The sequence below is a fragment of the Ictidomys tridecemlineatus genome, chromosome 11 (genome assembly GCF_052094955.1).
Source record: "Ictidomys tridecemlineatus isolate mIctTri1 chromosome 11, mIctTri1.hap1, whole genome shotgun sequence".
In the NCBI taxonomy this organism is placed as follows: Eukaryota; Metazoa; Chordata; class Mammalia; order Rodentia; family Sciuridae; genus Ictidomys; species Ictidomys tridecemlineatus.
Genome location: NC_135487.1, coordinates 77,700,902 through 77,717,713, shown reverse-complemented (window position 1 = coordinate 77,717,713; position 16,812 = coordinate 77,700,902). Strand labels below are relative to the sequence as shown.

Here is a 16,812-nt window from a genome sequence, read left to right as displayed (position 1 = left end):
TTTCTAGTTACATGCCTTTTGGAAAGTTTCTTAATCCACCAACACCTCATACTGAGGGTTCAATGAGTTCATGTAAAGCACCTGGAATTGTTCCTGTGCCAAATATTCTATAAGGAAAAACTACTACTATTAGCAATAGTATTATTTGTATAGCTGCCTAACTTGTTAAAAGTGCTAAGTCCAGAGTCATACCCAGTTTCTGTTTCACTGGGTCTGTAGTGGGGCTTGAACATTTCAAAAGCCCCACAAGAGATTTGGATGCAATAGAACTAAGAGATCCTTTGAGAAACTGGTCTATCAAGGCAAAAATGGGCATCTAGTGTCAAAGTAGGAAGTACAACAGAGAGAAAACCAAGGGCAGAGAATAATGTACACTTCCTTGATTCACAGTTTCACTCTTTGGTGTGAATGTGTAAAATGGAACCAGTGGGCTCTTGTAATAGATACAAAGATGGTTTCCAAAGAGAGGAATTTAAGTGAACAACAGATTTTTTTCATAATACACAATTATTTTATTTGCAGGGAAATGGATGGCATTAGAGCAGATTATGCTAAGTGAAGCCAGCCAATCCCTAAAAGACAAATGCCAAATATATCTTCTTTGATATAAGGAGGGCAACTAAGAACAGAGCAGGGAGGAAGAGCATGAGAAGAAGATCACCATTAAACAGGGACAAGAGTGGGGAGGGAAAGGGAGAGAGAAGGGAAATTGCACGGTAATGGAAGGAGACCCTTATTGTTATACAAAATTACACATAAGAGGAAGTGAGGGGAAAGGGAAAAAACAAGAGAGAGAAACGAACTAAAGTAGATGGGGTTGAGAGAGAAGATGGGAGGGGAGGGGAGGGGAGAGGGGATAGTAGGGGATAGGAAAGGCAGCAGAATACAACAGACACTAGTATGACAATATGTTAAAAAATGGATGTGTAACCAATGTGAATCTGCAATATGTATACGGGGTAAAAATGGGAGTTCATAATCCGCTTGAATCAAATGTATGAGATATGTCAAGAACTATGTAATGTTTTGAACAACTAATAATAATAATAATAATAATAATAATAATAATAATAAATCTCCTCTAGTAGGTTCTTTTATTGAGAAAAAATTCACATACCACAAAATTCAATGGTAAAAACACACAATCCAATAGCATATAGAATATTCACAAAGTTGTACATCATCACCACTTTCCAATTTCAGAATATTTTCATCACTCCCTATTCCTTCCATGGTTGCAGCTCCTGGAACCACTAACCTACTTTCTATTTCTCTGGATTTGCCTCATCCTGATATTTCATTTAAAACACATGATCCTTGTGACCGGATTCTTTCACTTCATGTTTTTAAGGTTCATCAATATTGTAGCCTTGTTGTGTTTATTCTTCTTATAGCTGAATAATATTCTTTTTATATACACACTGCATTTTATTTATCCATTCATCTGTCTTCATCCCTTGATAGACATTTGGGCTTTTCCTATTTGGGGTATTATAAATAATGCTTCAATGAAATCCTTGTATATTTATTTGTGTAGACCTATGTTGGATTTCTTTTGATTACAGGACTAGGAGTAGAATTTCTGGAGCACCTGGGACTTCTATGTCAAACTTTTGAAGAATTGCCAAGACAGTTTCCAAAGTAGCTGCACCTTTTCATATTCCTACCAGCAGTGTATGAGAATTATAATTTCTATTCATGCTCACCAACATGGCATTGTCTCTATCATCAGTCTCTTTATCTTAGCCATCCTGTTATGTGTGAAGTGGTATCTTATTGTGATTTATTCCCATTTCCTTAGCAACTAGTGATGTTGAGCATCGTTTCATGTGCTTATTGACCTTTTGTGGATCTTGGTAGGAGAAATACCTATTTATCCTTTTTGCCTGTTTTTAAATTAGTTTTTCTATTGCTGAGTTGATTGCATTCTTTATATATTGTGGATATTAAATCCTTATTAGATTTACAAATATTTTTCTCTCACTCTGTGAGTATTCTTTTCACTTTCTTCATTGTGTCCCACAAAGCATTGAACTTTCCAGTTTTGATAAAGTCCCCGTCTTATCTATTTTTTCTCTTTGGTTACTTTTGCTTTTGGTGGCATGGCTAAGAAACCATTGACAATTCAAATTCATGAAAATTTATGTCTACATTTTCTCCTAAGAGTTAGCTCTTATAGATGGGTCTTTGGTCCATTTTGAGTTTAGTTTTATATATAATGTGAAGTAAGAACCAACTTCACTCTTGTAGGTATTATTTTGATTTTTATCTTTTGTAAGTTTTTGGAAATATGCACACAAAGAAAATGCACAAATCAAGATGAATGGCTTGCTGATTTTTCACAAAGAGCACACTTGTGTCCCTATGCCCTGAATCATGAACCAAACAGTAACAGGCTTAGAGGCCCTCATGATCCCTTCTAGCCTCTGTCCCCTACAAGGGACTCTTTGACTTTTAACTCAGAGTTTTGTCTGTTTGGGGACTTTATAAAAATGAAATTATATAGCATGTATTTTTTTGTGTCTGGTTTTTTTCCACTAAGCATTGTTTGTGAGACTCATGATGTTTCATGTAGTTAGAATTCATTTATTCTCACTGGTATATAGGAGATATATATAAATTCTGTTGTTGATACTAATTTACATTCCCACTAAAAGTGGATGAGAGTTTGAGTTGCTCCATATCTTTACCCAAACTGAGTATCATCCGTCCTTTTCCTTTTTGCCCCTCCACTGGGTGAGTGGTGCTGTAACATTGAGATTTTTCAATTTGCAGTTCTGCCTTAGTCCTTTTGGGCTGCCTTAATAAAATACCATAAACTGGGCAGTTTATCAACAACGGAAGTCACAGTTTATCACAGTTCTGGAGTGTGGGAGTCGAGGATCAAGGTGATTCAGTGTCTGGGGAAGGCCAGCTCTCTGGTTACGTACAGCACCTTCTTCATATGTCCTCTTGTGATGGAAAGGAAATGTTGGAGTCAGGATTTTTCACTGCTGTGACTAAAAGACCTGACCAGAACAATTATAGAGCAGGAAAAGTTTATTTGGGAGCTAACAGTTCAGAGGTCCTAGTCCATAGAAATCTGGCTCTATTCCTTAGGGTTTGGGGTGAGGCCGAACGTATGGCGTAAGAGTGTGATAGAAGGAAACAGCTCACATGAAGAGCAGAGAGAGAGACTCACCAGATACAAAATATATACCCCAAAGCTACACCCCCAGTGACTGACCTCCAGCCACACCCTCCCTGCCTTCAGATGCCACTCGGTTAATTCTATCACGGGATTAATTCACTGATTTGGTTAAGGCTTTCTTGCATCGTCTCACACATGAGCTTTTGGGGGACATGTCACATCTAGACCATAACAGGGAGTGTTCTCTCTCAGTCCCTTGTAAGGACACTAATGCCAGGCATGAGGATTCTGCCTCCGTATTCCGATCACCTCCCATCTACCTCCTGCTGCTTTGGGAGTAAAGATTTCAATGTAAATTTTTAGTAAGACAGATTCAGATCATTTATTGGCATTTTGGATATTATCTTTATTAACATATGCTATTTATTTTTAATCTCTTAGTTCTATTTTTTTTATATTTTATTGCATCTCTTATCATCCATACATCATATTTTCCCTCTGTTTCCTTGCTACTGAGAGATTCTCTTTCCCTCTGTCTTCTAATGAATTTATGATATTCTGCCCTTTAGGGAAACCCATGACAATATTCATTAGGAAACACAAGAATAAATGAAGATTTTTCTTTTAGGCTAAGGAAGATTCCCTTGATAAGCAGACAGAATAGTGTAGAGAGAAAACTGGGGTGTATGCTGAGATCCCCCTTTCCTTAGGCAGTCACATCACCTCTGTTTAGTCTGGGCTAGTACATTTCACACTGTGACATTTGCCTGTCTTCTCCAGTTGCTTCATGTTTGTATGTTCTGTGCACCTTGACTACCAGTATTTTTTTCAAGCACTATCTTCTACTTTATGTATGCACCCTTCGCTTTGCCCTAAACAACCCTGTATGCAATGAGACCACAGCAAACGTAAGAACTTTGAATGTGGAATTTCATGTTGAAGGCACAGGGCTGACTCTCTCCTGTCATTAACCATGCCTTTTAAGTTTGAGGAAGCTGTGACAGAGAAATGTGCATCCTGCTGTCACTTTCCAACCCTTCCTGTCATCAGGGCTTTGGGTTCCCAGGCTAGGATATGACCTATTTAGAACATTTTGTTAACCCTTCCCAACAAGCCTACAGAGAAGCATGTTTTATAAAGGTAAGAGCAAATATCTAGGCCCTTTCTAATACAGATGTGGTTTCTGCCTGAGAACCCAGCAAAAGAAATCGACTAAAATTCTTTCAAAATTATTTTTGCACACTGAATAGCCCAGCAACATAAGGTGATATAAATAAGATACAACAGAAAATCCATTGAAGGGAATCTTATTATTTAAACACTTACTTGAAAGATATTAATATGTGGTGAAATCTACTCATTCATTCACCCTCCTTTGTCAGGCAGGCTGGTACCATTGCCTGGACCGCTGGGCGATTCTGTAATAAACTAAAATAAAAGGGAACTTTCTCAGAATGGGAATTTAAACTTTTTTTCACAGGTCTCAGGACAACTAACACACTGGATGGGTCCTGAATGCTGGGGAGGGAGGGAGACAGGAGCTATTTGGCAATTGTCAGTTGCCCAAAACACAAGAATTTTAGTGTTAAAGTTGCCAGTTTTAGGGTAGAGGGCTAAGTTCTTGGGATCTGGAAAATAAAATAATACATCACTAAGAATCTCTAAGCCTAATGGGGATGGGAAATAGACTTGATTTACACTTACAATGCAAAGAAGAACTTCCCCGGAAATGAGATCACCATCCATGGGGAATCCTGCCGCGGGTATTCTGGGAAGTGCCAGAACCTTAGGGGCTTGGGAAATCTGATTCCAAACTTGAATGTCTCTTCTCCATGCATGTTCTCTCTTCCTGTGGATAAGTATCATATGGATTTCCCCTGTCTTTTAAGGATTATAGGAAAAGATATCTCAAACCCAAGCAGATTAAAAAAACAAAAAAGAAACTCACCATATTAGAGCCCCTGAGGAACTTGGATCCCACCATGATTGCTAAAACAGCTTTGCCTCCTGGAAAGCAGCTAGCTAGAGAAACATTTGGGGGTGAGGGATGGGGAGCAGAGTGGCCAGGTGCTGAAGTTGACATTCCTAACTTGTGTAAAGGCCTAGGCTTTACCACTAATAGCTATGTGGTTTGGGGTAAGTTCATTTCTATGAACCGCGTTTCTTCTTCTGGAAAACCAAGATAAGGCTACTTACCTCAAAAGCTTGACTTGAAGCACAAGTAAACAATGAACGTGAAATCTCATGATGAATTAGAAGGTGACACATAAAGAGACAATCATTTCTTTGCCTTTTCCCTTAATCCTCAGTAGGAACTTCCCTTTCCTTTTCAAACCACCTCCCAGACCCCAATCCCAAACCTGGGGAATCATTCCAGGCATTCAGAAGACAGTCACTTAAATCTTTCTTGTCAAGGTGAACAAAATATTGAATAGATGAGTGGCTTCGGTCCTTTAACAAATAGTGGGTACCTATTCAGTTTCAGGTATTAATTTATGTTATTAAGTCTTGGAAAGTACCAAAGAAACAGCTGTGAACATAACAGACAGAAATCCACATCCTCTTGGAGCTTCCACGGCAGAGAGGGCAGAGACCCTGACCACATAAATCCTTAAACACAGAAGAGACTCACTGGTGGTCAGTGCTGCGAGGAAAGGAGTGCGGGGCAGGAGAGCAAGGAGAGGCTGGGTGGGGCTAGGCTCTCAAGTGATGGGTTGGGGTCTTCCTCTGAGCCTCAATCAATTCCAAAGGGTGGATTTTGGGGGGGGGGGATGAAATTCTCTTTCCAAGTTCCTCTCTAAAAAAGATGTCATTTTCCTCCCAACTCAGCCATCACTCTGGTTCCAGACACACAGCAGCCAGGCCCTGGGTCAGAAGCCAGACAACAGCTGCAAGGGACTGCAGTGACCCGCTGGGCAGACGAAATGAGACCCATGGGTGGCGCTCCAGGTCACCACCCTGGAAATTAGATCACCTTGGGAAAGATTTTTCACCTTAGCTGTGTCTAAAAAACCCTGCACTATGTTTCCTTGAATAGAATTGGACAGAGACCAGTTTCATGCGCTTCAAAGCCCTCCCCTGTTTGTATTGTATGAATGACACATTCCTGTCTGAACTCAGCGAGACTAGTAGACTTCCTAGCAACAATTCCTGAATGATTATTGCACGGAATTCAATTAATATTGGCACAGAAATAGACGTCTATATTTTATTTTTAAAAATTTCACAAGTCTTTCTCCATGTCTCCCCTGCTACTCAGTCTCCGTGCTGACCATCCTTGACCAAGTTCATAGGAAGCCCCCCTTCTTCAGAAGCTGCAGGGTGGTGTTGTTGAAAGTACTCTACAGAAATAATAGTCACCATGGCTTACACTGATGTAGAGCCACCACCGGCTCTTTCTTGACTTTATAGAATCATCAGTTTTCCACCTCATGATAACGATAGTGGACTAACCTACAGAAAATGATTTAAATCACATAGATCCAGTACAAAAAAAAACCCCTTGTAAAACTGTTTGGTCGCAGATGACAAACAACTTGTATCTTGTACCCAATCCCACATGATTGGGGTTGGTTCTATGCAACGGTGGTCTGTGAGGGAGGCTCAGGTAACCAGCTAGGAAGAGAAGTGGAGAGTGATTGATTAGTGATGTCTGCTGTGGAGGACCTATAGGGAAGGGGCATGCCTCTGGGGTATTCACCATGCCAAATCTAGTTCTGGCTTCTCATTTAACAATGAGGAAGTGGATATTTCGAAAGTTAATGTACTGCATCAAGATCATACAGCCAGCAAGAAACAGCTGGATCTGGAACCGGCCCTCTGGATACTCAATTTCCACTTGAGCATTGTCTCAACACTAAGTCCTTTTTTGCTCTCTCAGTCCTAAGGTCTGGAGAGGACTGATTCAATGAGGCAAGGAGAGGTTAGAGACCTGGCTGAGCTCTGTGTAATGCCTGGCACATGGCTCAAGGTCACCAGCTGCTCCCAGCACAATTCCTGCTCCCTCTGCCCCTCCCCATGGGGCTGCATATCTCAAGATGTTTGGGACCCAGCAGGAAGAATGCAGGGTCCATGCAGAAGTCTAGGATGAGGCCCTGGGCCTGACCTCCTGTTCTAGGCCTGAAGTCACCCCTTCTTTGTGGATCACCCCGCCCTCACCACTCTTATCATCCCAGTTTGGACAGGCTCAATCTCACGACGGCATGCACAGTATTGCTTTTATTTTTCTCTCAGAGTGATATTGACATAAATTGCATTTATTTCTATTTTAAAACTTAGTCTTTCCAGAAAACTTATTTATTTTGTCGGAAAAGACATTCACATGTGGATGTTCCCAGAAGTGTTTTATCAAGAGAGTGTTTTCATTTTTAGAAAATGAAATAAAGCCTGGGTAGACTGATTTATTTACCTTTTCCTTTGGATCAGGAGCTGGTCTCATGACCTTTGTGCTGGTCACCTCCTCCCCCTGAGATGCTCTGCTCCCTCACTCCATCAGCCCAGTGCTTCCCTCAGGTGTTTCAAGTCCTCTTTTGACTCCGGGTGAGAAGAAGATTTGGTTAGTTCAATAATATTCAAGAGACTACCTGGTGTCAGGCATTGAGTGTGGCATTCAGGATCCAAAACTGAATACAGCGAGGGTCTGCTTTGGGGAAATGTAACCTGATCTTAAAAAAAGCATATACAATGAGCCAGAGAAACAATGCTAACTGCTGCAGTCCGGCTGCAGCAAAATAACTGGGGGATAATGAGCAACTTGTGTACATTGATACAGCAGGAGTGGGAGCTGTTTATTGTAGGACAGAAGGGGTATATATACATTATACACAGCTATCTTAATTAACATAAACCAGATACAGCAGTCAACCAATAAGGAATCTCCACACTTAATGGCTCGCTGGCATTACTTCACAAACCACTCCCTCTGGCAAAATGCCAGGCGCCATCCTGACTTGTTTACAGACCCTAACAGCTAAGCCTGGCACGTTATTATTAATCCATCTCACTTAATCCTCACTGTGAACCTACTCTTCCTGTGGTCATGGACTCTCCTCTCTACTCTGTCCTTAGCACCCAGAGCAGTGCCTGACACGTGGAACCTGGGAAACATTCAACTGGCTGGATACCAATTCCTTGTAACTAACCTGCAAGGCCGGCCTCACTTTCCACTTTAACCGATGACTACCTAAGGATGATGGGAGCCAAGCAACCTTTCTAGAAGTCTCATAATTCTAAGGACTTAGGTAATTTCTTCCCAAATCCTTTGCTTTTGCTCCTCTATAGCACTGTGGGTCACTGTACTTTTCTGGACTCTGTTTTCTTATCTCGAGATTCAGATGCACAGGCTGCATGATCCCATGGTCCATTCAAAGTCAAAATGTCATAACCAACACCCCAAGTTGGTAGTGAAACACATACACCCATTTTTCCTGGGAGAGTTTTTATGTTTTTTTTTTCCCAAATGTATATCTCCAGCAATCATTGTAGTATACCAGCCTTTGAGATTAATCTTTCATTTTGTAAATTTGGACTACTTCCATATCTGTGTTCTGTGCTCAAGGACATCTGAGGCAGTTTGAAAGTTCAGGACTTTCTGCTATCCTACTTCATCCTTCATCCTAGGACTAAGGGACCACATACTTCACATTACCCCAAGTTTTTTTTCTGTTTAATCTCAAGGACAGCAACAAGATTTCGGTGCTCTATGGCAGGCCTCAAATAATCTCTTATCTTAAAATACAGAAAATATCTTTAAAAATAATCATTGATTTTGAAGGAAAAATGCATAGATTTTAAAATTTTGTGGTATCATACAAAAATCAATTGTATTTCTATAAGTTGATAATGAACAATCAAAAAGTGAAGGTAAGAAACAATTCAATTTATAATAGCATCAAAAAGCATGAAATACTTAGAAATAAATTTAACAAAAGAAGTGTAGACTTGTACATTGCCAATTACAAAATATTGTTGAAGAAAAATGAAAGACCTATATACACGCAAAAAAAATCTCATGTTTACAGGCTAAATAACTTTATTTGTTAAGATGATCACATTCTAGGACTGGGGTTGTAGTTCAGTGATAAATCACCTGCCTATCATGTTTGAGGACCTGGGTTCAATCCTCATCACCACATAAGAAATAAACAACAACAATAAAATGATGTTTTTAAGAAGGATGGTCACACTCCATAAATTTTGATCTAAACATTCAACAAAATCCTTATCAATGGATTGGGGTGTAGCTCAGTGGCAGAGTGCTTGCCTAGCATGTGTGAGGCACCATGTAAAAATAAACAAATAAAATACAGGCATTCTGTCTACCTAAAACTACAAAAAAATTTTTTTAATCCTTATAAAAATCTGAACTTTTTTTTCAGAAATTAACAAAGTGACACCTAAATTCTTATGGAAATGCAAAGAACTCAGAATAGCTAATACTAAAGCCATCTTGAAAAAGAACAAGTTTAGAGGACTCACAACTGCTTCCAAATTTAAGAAGTTATTGAAAAAATACAGTAATCAAGACAGTGTGGTATTGTCCTAAGGAAAGATACATAGATCCATGGAATAGAATTAAGAGTACAGAAATAAACTTCATCTCTATGGTCAATTGATTTTTGACAAAAGCACCACAACAATCCAGTGAAGGGAAGAATGATGTTTTTAACAAATGGTGCTGGAAAAGATGATAGCCATGTGAGAAGAATGAAGATGGATCCCACCTTACACCATCTACAAAATTTAACTTGAAATGGACCAAAGATCTGGACATAAAGAGTTAACACTAAAAAACTCTTAGAAGAAAACATAGATCTTATCCTTCATGACCTTAGGTTTGGTAATGGTTTCTTAGTTATGACACTAAAAGCACAAGGAAAGGACAAGAAATAGCCAAGTTGGACTTCATCAAAAATTGAACAATTTTGTGCTTGAAAGGACTCTATGAAGAAAGTGAAATCTACTGCACAGACAATATCTGCAGATCATATTACCTGGTAAGGGTTCAGTATCCAGAACTTTTATTGTTGAGTATTTACAACTCAACAATAAAAAAGGCAAATACCCAATTTTAAAAAATGAGAAAAGGATTCAAAGAGAATTCTCCAAAGAAGATATAAAAATGTTTAATGATCACATGAAAAGATGCTCACTGTCATTAGTCACGAGGAAAATGTAAATTTAAAAAACACTAAAATGCCACTTCACACTATAGGGTGGCTATAATAAAAAAAAAAAAGAAAGAAAGACAATAGCAAGTGTTAGGATGTGGAGAACTTGGAACTTTCCTACATCATTGGCAGGAATGTGAAATGGTGCGGCTACTCTGGAAAACTAAGTGGCAGTTCCACAAAATGGTCAACATAGAGCTATAATATGTCCTGCAATTCTACTCCTAGGTCTATACTAGGAATGAAGACATAGGTCCACCCAAAAACTCTCACATGAATATTCATAATAGCTGGAAAGGGGAAAGAACCCAAACACCCACCAACTGACTAACGGATATCTGGAATATCCATATGGGATGTTATTTGGCAATAAAAAGAAATGGAGTACTGATTCATGCTACAGCATAGATGAACCTTGAAAATATGTGCCAATTAATAGAATCCAGTCAAGGAAGACCACAGAGTTTAGGACTCCATTTATAAAATGATGAAATGCTCAAAACAGGCAAACCTATAGAAACAGAAAATAGATCATCCAAAGAAGATATAAAAATGTTTAATGATCACATGAAAAGATGCTCACTGACATTAGTGTTTGCCAGCAGCTGAGGGAGCCAGGAATGAGGGGAGGCTATTAAATGGATGCCGGTTTTTGTGGAGGAGGGGGGGAGGATATTCTAGAATTAGTGATGATAGTTGTGCAACTCTTCTTGCACTTCAAAATGATAAATAATCAGATACATAAATTATATCTCCATCATGGTGTTTAAAATAAATTTTGTGTGATCAAAGAAAATTCAATGGGGAAAGGAGAGAGGCTAATTGGATACCCCCAGTGAGACTTTTGCCCCCAGAAGTTTCCCCATCTCCACGAGAGCCAGGTGAACTCCCAGAACTCTAATTCCAGGAGGATGCCCAAAGGCCAATGGTTCTTCACCTTCCCTCTGAATCAGATCCACTGGGGTATCATCCAGCCTGCTCTACATTAGGCTTTTCCTCTCCTCCCCAAGCATTTATTATTGGACACCTGCTAGGTGCTCAGCTCTGTACTGCGCATTGTAAAGTCACTTTGCATCCTTCTCTCCTCAGTGCAACAAACATTCATTTGAACATTTGCAATATGTAAGACATTTGACTGGTTTCCCTGCCTTTCTGCTTATTTATATCCCTTTGACTTTGGATTCTTCCAGAAGTAGACCTTGAGACAGAGATTCAAGTAAACCACTTTGGGAATACTTGTAGGGGAAGTAGGGAAGGGACGCAGGAAAAGAAAAGAAGCCAGGAAGTGGTGACTATGAAGTCAGCCACTAACAATCCTGAGAGGAAACTCCAAAAGATGGAAAACACAGGTCTGAAAAGCTGTTCCACAGAGGGATGAGAGCACTGTGATATTTATATACTATTTCCTGAGTCCTGGTGGAACACCAGAGCTGTGGATGTGCTAATTATGAGGCACTGACTATGCATTTCCTAGTCAGGACTGAGTAGACAGGAGAGCCCTCAGGCACAAGTGCGGAGTCCAGGAATTGGTAATAGGTGGGACCTGTGGCCCAGGGATGAGGGTGGGATGCTGAGAGCAGTAACAGCAGTACCCTTCCTCCTTCCCTGGGGGTTGAAGATGGTGTACAAGAACACATGAAATTCCACGAATTAGGTAAAGGCGAAGAGAAAACAAAGGATTAGAAGAAAAATAAGTCTTCCTGGCAAGGTGATGACTATCCTAGTAGACCCAGAAAATAGATGCCATTTCTCAGCCTATCCTTTTTCAAATGTTTTCTATTCAAAAACACTTATTGAAAGTGCAAAATGAAGTTGCTTACTCATGCCAAGAAGGAAGATCACTGCCTGGGCAAAGTCTTGTTAACATGTCAAAGGGAAGAGGCTTTAAAGTTTGGGGGGTCTAGTTAAAAGTGGGTCTATCTGTACAGAAGCATGATTAGAATTGGGTAAGGATCACAGCATAACCCTGAAAGGTTGATGGACACAGGAAAGCAAGGGTTTTGTTTTATTTTGTTTTGTACCAGGGATTGAACTTTAGGGGCACTCAACCACTGAGCCACATCCCCAGCCCTATTTTGTATGTTTTTTTTATTTAGAGGCAGGGTCGTACTGAGTTGCTCACTTTTGCTGAGGCTGTCTTTAAACTCTCAATCCTCCTGTGTTTGCCTGCCGAGCCGCTGAGATTATTTATGGGAGTGCACCACCATGCTCAGCAAAGCAAGGGTTTTTAGGGAAGGTGTCAAAGAGTGTTGGAAAGGAAATAGTTGTTTGATGTTAATTATTGAAAAGTTAAACAGTCATGAGTTCATTCAAAGGGTTTTGAGGGGAAGTTCCTGTAGCGAGACACGTGTTTTCTGGAACAGTGATGTGCAAGTGAAAACAGTTTCTATTCTCACCTTCAACATAATCCTAACACCCATGAAATATAATTTAGTGAAAACGGTTTCTAGAAGTAACACTATGCAGTCCTCCAACAGAGCTCTGTATTTCTGCTGAATAGGGGAAACACCCACATTCTCCATCACTGTGAAGGAGCAGGATTGGAGGGTGAAGTCCCAGAAAGGCAAGGCATGACAGCTTCGTGACTGTCATCAAGCCATGTCATCCTGGAGCCTTGGGCCTCTAGCACCAGCTGAGGGGGACCCCTGCAGTGAGGTTGCCTAAATGACTCCTCTGTGGGCAATGTGCCTCTGGAGTAGATCTGGACCTTGCTGTCTGCCGCTCTGGGCAAAAGGAAGTCATGGCAAGTCTGTCCTCTTGCCTGCCCCATCACCCACTCTGCTTCTTCTCCCCGGCTCACCCTGGCATGTGGCTGGTGACCTAGTCTCTGACTAGGGAATCCCTTGAGTGCTGTGCTTAAGGACAGCTGGAGCTTGAGTGGGAACAGTTCTGTAACCATTGCCTGATAGAATCATAAGAATTTCAGGGGATCACAACAGTCTCTTCTCCAGGGCCAACTGATGGCCAGGCAGGGCACCATGGAGCCTCTGACTCATCAACACTGTCTTCCCCTCACTGGAGTCTCGCGGCAACCTGGTAGGCAGGTAGGCTGGGAGGGCTGAGTGGTTCTCCCAACTCCCAGACGAAGAACCAGAGGCTCCAAGTCATGTCAGCTGGAAGCGGAGGGAAAGCCCTGGGATGGACAGCTGTGTCTTCTCATAGTCCTGGGCTCTTTTCTGGAGCGAGAATCTTCCCTGTGCAGTCATCCCTGAAATAATTGAGACAAAATCATTGTATCTGGCTATGGCTTCACCAACATGCTCAAACCCTAGAAACCTCTCGTTTTAATTGGAAATGTGTCTCATTTGGTTGAGATACACATGACCTTTTTGTTCAAATATTTAAAAGCATGGATGATTATTTTTTTTCCATTTTAAACCAGTAATTCTCATTAAAAAAATCTTCTTTGTGGATTTATGGATTTTTGTGTTTCAGAAGGAAAGCCTTCCATCCATTCATGGGGGAAGGTAACTTCATCTTAAACAAATGAACGGTCTTGGGGGAAGTCTGTGTCAAGGTCATGGTGGTGCAGTGTTTCTAAGGGAGGATGGTCCTTCTTCCTCCCCAGGAAGGTAGACAAGTCCTGTGTTTCCAAGGTTTGAGGTTCTGCCTTAATAGGCCATCGCCATATTTCAAATAAGCTATTGGGCCTCACTGTGTAAGAGCCTTGTTGTATAAAGAAAGAAGCAGAATGACAGCTTTTGTGTGAAAGAGCTGACGAGGGCGGTACTCCAGAGAAAAGGGACCAAGACAGAATGTCTCAGGTGCCTAAGAGTCCACCGCTGAAGGTGATCTCATAGTGGGTTCTGCTGGCCTCAAAGTGTCCTTATAGCAAGGCTAGAAGAGGGAGAACTGTGGGAAAACATTCTGATGTCCAAGGGTGGTGCTGAACCAAACACTTTCCCCTGTCCTTGTCCCTACCTCTGCCCCTGTCCCAAGGCAACCTAGCCTGCTAGTGCATCCTATTGAGGGTGAGAACTCCCAGCTCCAGTGTCCTTGTTCCTTACCCCACCTCAGCACCCCTGGTGACTCATAAAGGCCAGCAAACTGGGCCTGTATGGGTGTATGGAATCCCATTTCCAAATCTGAAGGCCTGACAACCATTTGTGCACCCTGAGTCAGAAGCTAAGGGACCAGATATCAATGAGGCAAAATATAGGGAAGTTGGAAGAATGCCCGCAGGCATCTTTCCTCCCAGAGCACAGTTAAGAGAGCTGGGTCCTAGTCTCCCAGAGCCCTTCTCCACAGCCCTCCATGAAGAGACAGTGGGATGGACTCTAGCTCTCCCCCCAAGACAGGCTGCAGCACCCTCGCAAATACGGCTTTCCCCAAAAGATTCCACCTCAGACAATGATGAGCCTTGCCACTCAGCAACCAGAGACAGGGACTTTACTGCCTTTCTTGTTCCCTAAGTCAGTAGCATCTTGCAGTGCCTGAAACTAGTTCCAGCCATCTGGATTTTTTAAATCCAGGTCCCTGCATGTACCTGGGGCTAAGGGTAAGTCCTGGTGGCAGCAGAACATCTGAGAGGGGAAAGGACATTATTGCTGGGGAACCAAGCACTGGAGTTTCTCACCTCTGGGGGTGAGTGCAGAGTGCATGTCCTCCAGTAACCCCTGCTTGGGCCCTAAATGGGACTAAATGACTTTTGTTTGACTATCTGGACATGACCAACATCCAGTAGTCTCTTAGTTACTGGTTTTCATAGTTTTCAGTACACCGGATGTCCTTCCACTCCTGTGAGGCAAGGTGGTGGAATGGGGGTGAATCTTGGCTGGGATATTGTGAGGATCACATGCATTTTTGTTACAGTAAATTTAATTCTATAACATATAAGACACAAATAGGAAAATAATAGCTCCCCTGTGTTGTCTGTGATATAACCCCAGGACCCGTGAATAAGTTTGGTTGTATGGAAAAGGGAAACAAAGATTACAGATGAAATCAAGGTTGCTAACCAATTAACTCCAGATTGGGAGAAGGATCCAGATGTAGCTCAGTTGTAGAGCACTTGCCTAGCATGCATGAGGCCCTGGGTTCCATCCTCAGCAACACACACACACACACACACACACACACACACACACACCGACACACACACCACAAGATTACCCTAGATTATGCAGGTGAGCCCAAGGGATTACAAGGGTCCTTAAAAGTGAAAGAGGAAGACAGAAGAGGAAGTCAAAGTGATATAGTAAGAAGGACTCAACTTGCCATTCAGCATTTTTAATGAAGGAAAAGGTCACATCTTTTCAGTGAGCAGTTTCTAGAATCTAAAAGAGCTTAGAAATATATTCACCACCAGAAACTCTAGACAGGAGTTATTATGGTTTGGATATGAGGTGTCCCACAAAAGCTCCAGTTAATGCAGGAGGCGAAAGGATTACATCATGAGAGCTGCAGCCTAATCTGTCCACTCTCATTTGAATGGACTGACTGGATGGTAACTCTAGGCAGGTGGGGTATGGCTGGAGGAGGTGAGTCACTGGGACATGCCCTACAAAGTGTGCATCTTCCCTGTGGCCCCTTCCCTCCTCCTTCCCTGTCTGTCTGGTTCCTGAGCAGTTTTCCTCTGCAGGGCCCTTCCCTCATGATGTGCTGCCTCACCCTGGGCCCAGAGTTGGAGTACACCATGTACAAGCCTGTGAAACCTTGAGCCCCAAATAAACTTTCCCTTCTTTAAGTTGTTTTTGTTGGGTATTTTCATCACAGAGATGCAAAACCTGACTAAAATAGGAGTATAGCCTGCCTGACACCTTGATCTTAGCCTAGTGAGACCCACGTTGGGTTTCTAGAAAATAAAATCATGTTACTTTATTCCACTGACTTTGTGATAATTTGTTATAGCAGCAACAAGAAACTAATATACCATATATCAACAAATCTTTGAGTAACAGCTCCACAGGCATGGAAAAAAGTTTCAGAGTTTACATATTTTTGCTCTAAACAAGGCAACCACTCTTATTCTACTTTCTAGATTTCTCCAGCTTTTGTGTTAGAAGAAGAAAATGCTTTAAAAAAAAAAAGTCCCCCCCCTTTGAAAAAAGCAACTTGAGGAATCTCAACCAGGTGGGAATGAGTGTGATGTTTTATTTTCTGGCAGTTCTTGTTAATTAGTTCATTCTGTAACAATGCCTTAACAGTTTCCCATAACTTACCCATCATATGCAGTGTCCAATCTAGTCTGGCTCAAAACTCCAAACTCATATCCAGTTTAAGTCCCCCATCCTCCCTCTCCCTGGGAAAATCAGATTCCAGCTAGGAACTTGAAGTGGGTGAGTGTATGGTCTGCCTGCTCTCTCTCTCTCTCTCTGGGGCAAGTGGCTCTAGGTTGAGGCTTGGGAGCAGAGACGATGTTACCCTGACTCAGTTGGGATCTGTATAGTACCAAAATGTTTGCCAGTGTGGTGGCCTCATCATAGAGAGTCAGCAAGGTCTTCTTTGGGTTGTATCCAGCCACACTCTGTCCTTAGCTCCCCTTACTGCAACATCTCCTCAACACCTTATGCA

The 16,812-nt window shown here is 41.5% G+C and overlaps 1 long non-coding RNA gene across 5 annotated transcripts in view; it reads right to left on the bottom strand.

Moving 5' to 3' along the window:
- LOC106144960 (uncharacterized) overlaps positions 1-16,812 on the bottom strand; it is an 82,120-nt gene that overhangs the window by 8,539 nt on the left and 56,769 nt on the right. The window contains exons 4-8 of one of the 5 annotated variants that reach the window (XR_013427923.1): positions 7,539-13,507; positions 5,079-6,745; positions 4,835-4,979; positions 4,457-4,558; positions 1,078-3,008 (exon numbers count right to left, since the gene is read on the bottom strand). This is a non-coding gene — a long non-coding RNA (uncharacterized LOC106144960). Of the gene's footprint in view, positions 1-1,077; positions 3,009-4,456; positions 4,559-4,834; positions 4,980-5,078; positions 13,508-16,812 lie in introns of those variants that run through there. The other 4 variants (XR_013427922.1, XR_013427924.1, XR_005735295.2 and 1 more) reach the window with 4 other exon arrangements.